We start from the raw sequence: 9,558 nt of genomic DNA on the forward strand, positions 1-9,558 counted from the left end.
TTGTTGGATTAGCCAAGGGTAGACATACGCTGCAAGGAATCTCAGGATTGGCTCCCCCTCAAAGCTAAACTGGAGAAGTTTCCTTGTGATTGGTTTCTCCACTACAAGCTTGGCTTCTGATTGGATAGAGGCTGGGGGTGGGGATGTCACGCCCCAGGCCACAGTCTAGTAGGGCAGCATGAGCTAGGGCCTGGTATGCTGGAGGCCTGGTTTTGCTCTGTCATTGTCTCCTCCCTGTTGGATCTGTCCCCCGTCACCATCTTCTATCTAGCTCGGGAGGTCTAATTTCTCTTCAGTGTCTGCATACAAACAACACAGAATCCTTTACAGCTCTACTACCAAGCAGAGAAACTATCCTGACATGAAAATCGAATTAGGCTTCTCAATCAGTAATCCTTCATAGACTAGTTCAGATTACAATGTCCTTCACTGCCCTTAAGTGGCATTTCTTCCCTTCCTAAGGCCAAGTCCATACTGTCTCTCACCACCCTTCTTTCTTATACCAGAAGAAACTTCTAGAATGAATTGCCATTGCATGTTTGATTTTCTTAGGGGTTTTTGGGGGGGGGGGGTTGGGGTTTTTTTTGTCAGTCAGGGGACTTGAATTCTGGGCCTGGATGCTGTCCCTGAGCTCTTCAGCTCAAGACTATACTGTCCTACCCCTTGAGCCACAGCACCACTTCTGGTTTTCTGGTAGTTAATTGGACATAAGAGTCTTGCAGACTTTAGTGCCCAGGCTGGCTTTGAACCTTGACCCTCAGATCTCAGCCTCCTGAGTAGCTAGGATTACAGGCATGAGCCACCTGTGAGCCACCAGAGCCTGACTTCTTTAGTAACTTCTGAGTCTTGGGGACTTTCCTGTCCTGGCTGCCTTCAAACCACTATCCTCAGGTCTGAGTAGATGGGATTACAGGCGTGAGCCACAGTCACTGAAGGAGATCAAACAATTCTTGAACACTGTCAGGAAACAAAGTTACATCATTTGGGAATCACTGTCAGGAAACAAAAGTTACATCATTTAGGAATCTCCACTGAGGAAAAACTAAAATATGTTCTTTTTTTCTAAATTGGTTGGCTAACTTCATTCTTTATTTCCAGTGTGACTGTAAAGTGTGTTATTATCTTTTTTTTAAAAAAAGTAATATGGCAGTGTTTAGATAAATCAGGACAATTCTGTTTTCCTCTCCTGTTTAAAGATAAAGTGGAACAGTAAGTTTCGTCAGGATGGATGTTTTTCTTGTTTTAAAATTTATATTTTTAGCTGGATACTGGTGGCTCACGCCTGTAATCCTAGCTACTCAGGAGGCTGAGATCTGAGAATCTTGGTTCAAAGCCAGCCCAGGCACAGAAGTCCATGAGACTCTTATCTCCAATTAACCACCAGAAAACCAGAAGTGGCGCTATGGCTCAAGTGGTAGAGCAGTGTTCTTTTTTTTTTTTTTTTTTTTTTGCTTTATCTCCCTTTTTATTTCCAATTTATTAATGGATCGATACAGTAGAGTCAGAGACAGTACACAGAGTGGATCGAAGAAAAAGTCAGAGACTGCCCCTAACATTGGGGCTTTAGAGCAGTGTTCTTGAGCTGAAGAGCTCAGGGACAGCGCCCAGGCACAGAGTTCAAACTCTACAACTTTATTTTATGTTATATCTTGTGTTGGTCCTGGGGCTTGAACTCAGGGCTTGGTTGCTGTTTTAGTCCCTGGGCTTTGGGTCTCAAGGCTAGTGCTCTTCCACTTGAGCCACAGCTACTTTTCTGGCTTTGTGGTAGTTAACTGTATATAAAATTCTCACTGAATTTCTTACCTGGGCTGGTTTCAAACCAAGATCCTCAGATTGCAACTTTTGAGTAGCTAGTATTATAGACATGAGTCACGAGCATCTGGCTATTTTTTACTATCTTAAAGAAGTTATACAAAGGGGTTAACCATTCAACATGTTAGTTTATGAGTACAATGTACTCATCCCTCAATCTCATCTCCATCTCCCCCATCTCTCCCAACCCCACCCATCCTCTCAAGTTTTCTAGTTTCTAAGGATGTACATTACATATTATGACTTCATTCTCACCCCCTTTCCTCTCTCATTTGTTTGTTCCCCCACCCCTAAACCTTCTCCACACACACCTCTATTTCTCCACAAAGATTTCCCCAACCAGGTTCTCCATAAAAGTGATGAAGCTCCACTTTAAACAGCTTGTGTGTGTGTACTGATCCCAGAAATATCTGACAGCTAATGAATAAACATAGAATGAATTTCTAGCAAGGTTTTGTTTTTTGTAAGGATATGCTGCCTGAAAACTTTTGGCACAAAAGACCCATTTGTTTTGTTTAAACACACACACATACACACACACACACATATGCTCATACAGAAACATGAATAAACTAGGCAGAATGTTTCTGCAGTTTATAAATAGGGGGGGAAAGTTCTGATGACTTAGCCTGAAGAATGTCAGATGGAGTCAGCCCTATTCAGGTCAGAGAAATGTTGCTGTCACTATCCTCGTTCTAAATTTACACTCAAGGATGGGTGTCGTTTACCCATCCCAACCCCCCTCAAGAGCTTCTCTCAGTTCTCTCTCCCTCTCCCCCCCTCTCTCTTTCTCTTTCTCTTTCCCATCTCTCTGTCTGTCTCTGTCTCTGTCTCTCTGTTTCTCTCTGTCTCTGCCTCCTCCCCCTCTCTCTTTCTTTCTCCAGACTTGTGAGCTTATGGATACAAAATTCAAAGGGATTTCTAAAAAGCACAGTCAACTCAGCCCTTTATTTAGAAAAAGAAGATATGCTCAATATAAAACTTGGAGCTGAAATTTCCATTGTGTGTGTGTGTGTGTGTGTGAGAGAGAGAGAGAGAGAGAGAGAGAGAGAGAGAGAGAGAGAGAGAGAGAGAGAGAGAGAGAGAGAGAGAGAAGAGATTCACATGTGTATTCATGAACGTGTTTCCTTATTTATATCTGTGAGCTTGCATTATTGTAATGCCTTAGAAAGCATTTCTAAGCCTAGATTGAAAGGCTTACTTTCAGTGTCATGGTAAAGTAAAAAAAATAACATAACATTTTTGAATCTCACTACCAATGTATTTATTATATTTTTTGATAATTGATCTGGGGCAGATGGGGGCTTGCAGACCATCAAGAGCCAGTGAGGCGGTACAGAAAGCTCCCAAATCGAAATGACCATTGTAGACTCTGAACATGTAAATAGTGTCTCCTGAATGGGTATAATTAGAAAGGCTGTATTATAAACATATGTGGCAAGGGAATTTTCAAGAATGAAGGCTACTTTTGCTCCTGGAAGGTGCTTCTGCTTTACCAATGTCAGGATTATTATAAGCAGATAAAACTTAGCATCAATCACCCAGCACTTTGAGGCATTTGAAGACTGAATTCTTGCGAGCAGGGCACTGAGATTCTGGTGATTGCATGAGGGCTGTGTCGGCTTTGGTGATGGCTTGGGGACAATGTCAGATTTGGTGATGGCTCTGGATTCCTGCTAGTCTCACCTCTGCAGCTCTTTCTTGCCACTGAAACTGTGGCACAGCCAGTCAGCCTAGGTTTCCGAACCCTGGGTGAACTTTGTTTTCAAATAAAGCTATTGTTCTCTGACCCACTTTGGTGTGTGTGCTATAATGAACCCCAAAAGGGTAGAATGGGAAGTCAGGGAGATAGAGGCATTGAATTGGGAAGCAGAACCATTAAAAATAATGAGCAGTCTTTTACTTCCTTCTTTTTATTTACTTTGTGCACAGGACACTTGCTTTTTTTTTAACACAGTCCCTATGTTTTACTAATATCCATTAGCAGGTGGTTAATATCATTTCCACAATGTGTCCCTTGATACTTTGCCCAAGCTGTCAACCATTCATGATCTTTTCTTTTGTCTCTTTTGGCTTAGAACATCTTACATCTAGTTGTCCTAGTCACTGACCAGAAGTTAACCCAAAATTTGTCATAGTTCCCATTTTTTATGATACACAAAGACAGCATTTTAGGAGAGCATTGGGGACAAACTAAAAAGACGTTATATACACACCCTAAAATTTCTTTGCATTCCGACTTTACCCTTGAATGAGCCCTGACGTCCAAATTCCTGTCTAGGAATTGCTAGGAAAGGATTTGACACTTAATTCTTGGCACAGTGTTACATTTAGAACTCTGATAGGAGAAAGAGAGGGCTCAATGAACCAGATGGTTGGGAAAAGGCCAGAAAATTGAAGTCAAAGAAATTTCTAGAGTGAATTATGAAGCTAACTGCTCTGAGTTACTACTCTGTTCCCTTGATGAACTAGTGCCTTCCTGCCAAATCGCAGTACTGAACTTTTTCCCTTCGTAGTTAACAAGTGAAGCCAAGCTTTTGATCAAAGAGAAGGAAACACGACTGCTAAGACGCAGGGAAGCTGTCAGCTTGACCACAAGTCCCTGTGACCCTCAGGACCAAGCAACCCAGGCTTCCGAGGACCAGAGACTGCTCCGTGGATCAGAGGCTGTGGGGAAGGGGATGCAGGCTCAGACAGCTAACAGAGGGTGGGCACTTGTCAGGTTCTTTTTTTATACTAATCCATTTAGGCTTCACATGACCCTTATGTTTGTCTGCAAACAAGACATAGAAAGTTCATATTTATTATTCATTCCATTAATGCATATTTATTATCCAGTCAGAATGGTCAGAGATTGGTGCTGGATGAAACTGAGAAATGTGCTCCTATTGTCTTCCTCATTCAGTGAGGATAGTGGATTCTGTATTGGCAAGCCTGTGAGCATTTGTGGAAGGCGACACGTAAGATGTCAAATACCGGCAACAGAAAACAGATCACATGCCCAACTTTATAGCAGCCCTAAAACTAGTTACCTCTGTGTGTGTGTGTGTGTGTGTGAGAGAGAGAGAGAGAGAGAGAGAGAGAGAGAGAGAGAGAGAGAGAGAGAGAGAGAGAGAGAGAGAGGAAGAGATAGACAGAGACAGAGAAAGAGACAGAGAGTACTGGAACTTGAACTTGGGGCTTGGAGGCATTCCCTTAACTTTTTGGCTCTAGGATGACACTCTAACAACTTGCATCAGACATCTGTCCCAGAATTTTGCTGGAGATGGGTCTCCCAGATTCGTCTGCCTGGGCTGCCTTTGAACCTCAGTCCTCAGATCTGACTCCTGAGTAGCTAGCATTACAAATGTGAGCCACCAGTGCCCGGTACTACTTAGCTTTTTTTTATTGTAATTAATAGAAGGGTTACATTATATTCACCAGATAGAAGATGCATTACTTAACAATCATAGCTACCCCTTCTCATGTTTTTGTCCCCATTTCCCTCACTCACCCCCTCCCTTCATCTTGATTTCCCCCCTTCCCTATCCTATTTCAAATAAACAAATAAACATATATACAATATATCAGATAACAAGGTAAGACTACTTAGTTTTTGAAGTTCATTTTGAAGTCCATTTGAAGTCTGAATACTAATCTTACCAATAAATAACCTTCCTTTTTTCTGGATGTATCGTTGACTAGTATCATTAATAATTATAAACTGTCCATCAGAGATGCAGATTATGAACACTGCCACAAATATGTGTGCTCATATAATTAGGGCAAAGCTAAAATCGGTGCATAATTGCTATCTATGATTATATCTCCAATTCACCAAAACACCAGAAGTGGAGCTGTGGCTCAAACAGTAAAGTGCTAACCTTGTACAAAAAAGCTCGAGGACAGCACAGAAGCCCTGAGCTTAGACCCCAGGTGGGGTACAAAAAAAAACGCTGTAGGAAGATGAATCTTGAGTTTAGTTCCCTATACTGAAAGGATATTTAAGTCACACACACACACACACACACACACACACACACACCACATAAAAAAGTAGGGTCAGAACAGTGATATGAAAATAACACACACACACACACACACACACACACATACACACACACAAACCATTGAGTGTGTCGTCCCACACTTGGTGACCATATGGACTGGGTGCCATTTTTTTGTTAAGAGTCCTGAACCAAGAATGAAGGTAATTTAAACCTAAAAGAAATGAGACGGAAATAGTTTTAGACCCTTTCATCAAAGCACCTAAATTATTATGTGAGCTTCTTTTAAATCAGGAATGGGCTATCTCTCAAGCAATAAATTAAACCTGACAGATATTAAATTATTCAGTGATAAATGTACTACAACACTACAACCCTTTTCTGTGGATCTGGTAGCTTGAGAGACATTCTCTCAGGCTCTAGCATTCTTTCTTAATCACATAGATGCAGTTTCAATTTCCTCTCAGATGACAATGCATTGATTGTTCTTTTTTTTCTCTCTGTTACCTTCCCAGACAGCTAGTTGACCTCATACCCCTGGCTATGAATGGATATGTAGTGTTTCTGACATAATCACATCTTATTTCTCAACCAGGTTTTCCTGACCAAGCCAGCATCTCTTCCTTGCTTCAAGATCTATCAGGAAGCAGCAGCATGATTATCTCTTGTTTTATTCTTAAGGAAAAGAACTAGACCTTTTACACATGACACATATTGTATTTTCATATGTCCAAGAGTAATTATTCATTCAAAAATGGGACTTATGCAAACACTTCTCCAAAGGAAATGGGCTTAGAATAGCATGTGGCTGGCGTCAGATCATGTTGTCAGATAGTAGCAATAAAACCTGCCATTTATTGGAAGCCAATAATGTGCTGAGCACCACTGTTAGGTGCACTCATTATTATAGTCAGCTTTTACAACCACCAGTAAAATTCTTTTTAATTACCTGTTTGTTGGGCAAAGAAACAACATTTAATGAGTCTAAACAACTTGTATGAGGTTCATAGTTCTAATTCTATTTTGTGCTTCCATCTTCACATAAGGAAAGCCCCTGAGAAGAGAAAGAGATGGAGTTGCAAAACAGGAGGGATAGGAGTAAAGAAGGAAGAGAGGGAGGGAGGGAGGGGAGGAGGGAAGGAGGGAGGGGCAAGAAGGCCAAGGAGTCTTACTTAATTGTAGAAATGAATAAAATACTGAGCTTTCACTAGATCCTCCTTAATTTTTGTCTGGCGCAATGTTAAGCACAAATGAGGGAAGTGCTGAATGAGAGAAAAGGTGGTAGTCTGCTCTCAAAATATTTCTTTGAAATGCATTTGTGGAGGGAAGCTGGACAAGAGCAGAGCAATGAATAAAAGAATTCTGGAGGAATAGGAAAAAGATGGGCAAGCAGAGGTAGCTGACTTGATGTTGACACTCTGAAGACATGGAAGCAGTAATTTAGACTCTGGCTGAGGAGTGTTCTGTGGGGAATGACCTTTAGCTAATTGCCAACTTCCCTAGGCATCATCAAGATCTGTGAGAAAAGCCACGCCAGCCCAGAGGCCATCTGGCTAAAAGGATAGTAAGAGACAAGGGAAACATTGCATTGGCTTCCTGAGGTTGGGGCTAGACAATTAAGTAGAGCATCAATAATTGACTAAAACTTGAAGGTGTGAGTAGAGGAAGCTAATTCCTAAAGTGTTAGATTCTCAGAAGGCTAATATCATTAAAGCCTCAATTCGGGTTCTTAGGTTTAATATGGCTTGTCCATCACCATCATCTCCTCCTCCTCTTCCTCCTCCTCCTTCCCCCCCTCCTCCTTTGTTCTTCCTTCTTCCCCTCCTTTCCCCTCTTTGTTTTCCTCCATTTACTCCTTCTCCCCTTCCCCTTCTTCCTCCTCTTCCTCCTTTCCTCTTCTTCATGCTTCTTTTTTTCTCCTCCTTCTTTTCTTTTTGCAAGTTGTGGGACTTGAACTCAGGGCCTGAGCACCGTCCTTGGACTTTTCTCAAGTCCAGAGCTCTAGCACTTGAGCCACAGCACCACTTCCAGCTTTTTTCTATGTATGTGGTGCCGAGGAATCAAACCTGGGTCTCCGTGCATGCTAGGCAAGCACTCTACCACTAGGCCAAACTCCTGGCCCCTCTTTTTTTTTTTTTTTTTGCTATGCCAAAGATGGAGCCGAGGGCTTTGTGCACACTCGACCAAAGCTCTATGACTGAGCTGCTTCTCCCAAGCCTTACTGTTTTATGTTAGAGTCTTGCTATGAAGTCTACCTAGGATGGAACTTCCATGAAGTAGTCCAGGTAGGCCTTGAACTGAGGTAGGAGGACCTTTCTGGATGCTTCTTTCCCAACCAGCTACCTGACACACACCTGTGACTAAGAATAGATGCCCATTTCTGACATAATTACATCTTCTTACTGCCTCGGGTATAACTGACAGCTCTGACCTCAAACACTGCCACGGAGTCTGGGACCACATCAAGAATAGACAAGAATTAGCATCCTCATTCTCTCGTGCTGTATCCTTTTGCTCCTCCAGGCATGGGGATTTCAGCATTTATGGATCTCTTCCATAGTCCATTTTTAATGATTTTATTTGCAACTTTCTTTTATCAAAACCTGTTTTTTTTAAATATAAGACCAACAAACAAATGAGCAAAACGTCCCACTAAAAATAGTGGTTATGGCACACTAAATCCACTAGCACAACTATGTTCATTGCAGCACTATTTACCATAGCAAAGATACGGAACCAACCCAGATGCCCCTCAGTTGATGAGTGGATCAGCAAGATGTGGTATTTATATACAATGAAATTCTATGCTGCTGTCAGAAAGAACGATATTGCCCCATTTGTAAGGAAATGGAAACACTTAGAAAAAATCATATTAAGTGAAGTAAGCCAGACTCAAAGGAACATAGGCTCAATGGTTTCCCTCATTTGTCATAATCAGTAGAAACCTTGGGCTCTCCTAGCAGAGATTCACAATAGAACAAAAATCTAGATACATAAGGCCATATAGTATGAAGTGAATTGAAAAGACCTCCAGGATATTGAAACAAAAGCCATATAATGAGTGATTGTTGTCCTTAATGTACCTATGTTATCTCTCATCTCTTCTGCTGTCCCTTGGTTATCTCATATTATTACAAAATTCCACCTTGTTATCTGATATATTCTATATATGCTTAATTGATTATTTGAAATAGGAGAGGGAAGGAGGGAAATCAAGATGTGCTTGGGGAGAGGGGGAGGGAAATGGGGACCATGACATGAGAAAGTGTATCAATATTTGTGAAGTAATGCACCTTCTATCTGGTGAATATAATGTAACCCTTCTATTAATTACAATAAAAATATATGAAAAAAAATAGTGGTCATGGGCCGGGAGTTTGGTCTAGTGGTAGAGTGCTTTCCTCACATGCACAAAGACCTGGGTTTGATTCCTTGGTACCACATACTTAGAAAAAGCCATAAGTGGTACTGAGGCTCAAGTGGTAGAGTTCTAGCCTTGAGAAAAATCCAAGGACAGTGCTCAGGCCCTGAGCTTAAGCCCAGGAATGGCAAAAAAAAAAAAAAAAAAAAATAGTGGTCATGGGCTGGGAGCACGGCCTAGTGGTAGAGTGCTTGCCTAGCATGCATGAAACACTGGGTTTGATTCCCTAGAACCATACACAGAAAAAAATAGTGGTCACCGGGCACTGTGGCTTATACCTATAATCCTAGCTACTCAGAAGTCTGAGATCTGAGGATAGAAATTTGAAGCCAGCCCAGG

Source organism: Megascapheus bottae, chromosome 2, assembly GCF_031878675.1.
Source record: "Megascapheus bottae isolate mThoBot1 chromosome 2, mThoBot2.hap1, whole genome shotgun sequence".
Classification (NCBI taxonomy): Eukaryota; Metazoa; Chordata; class Mammalia; order Rodentia; family Geomyidae; genus Megascapheus; species Megascapheus bottae.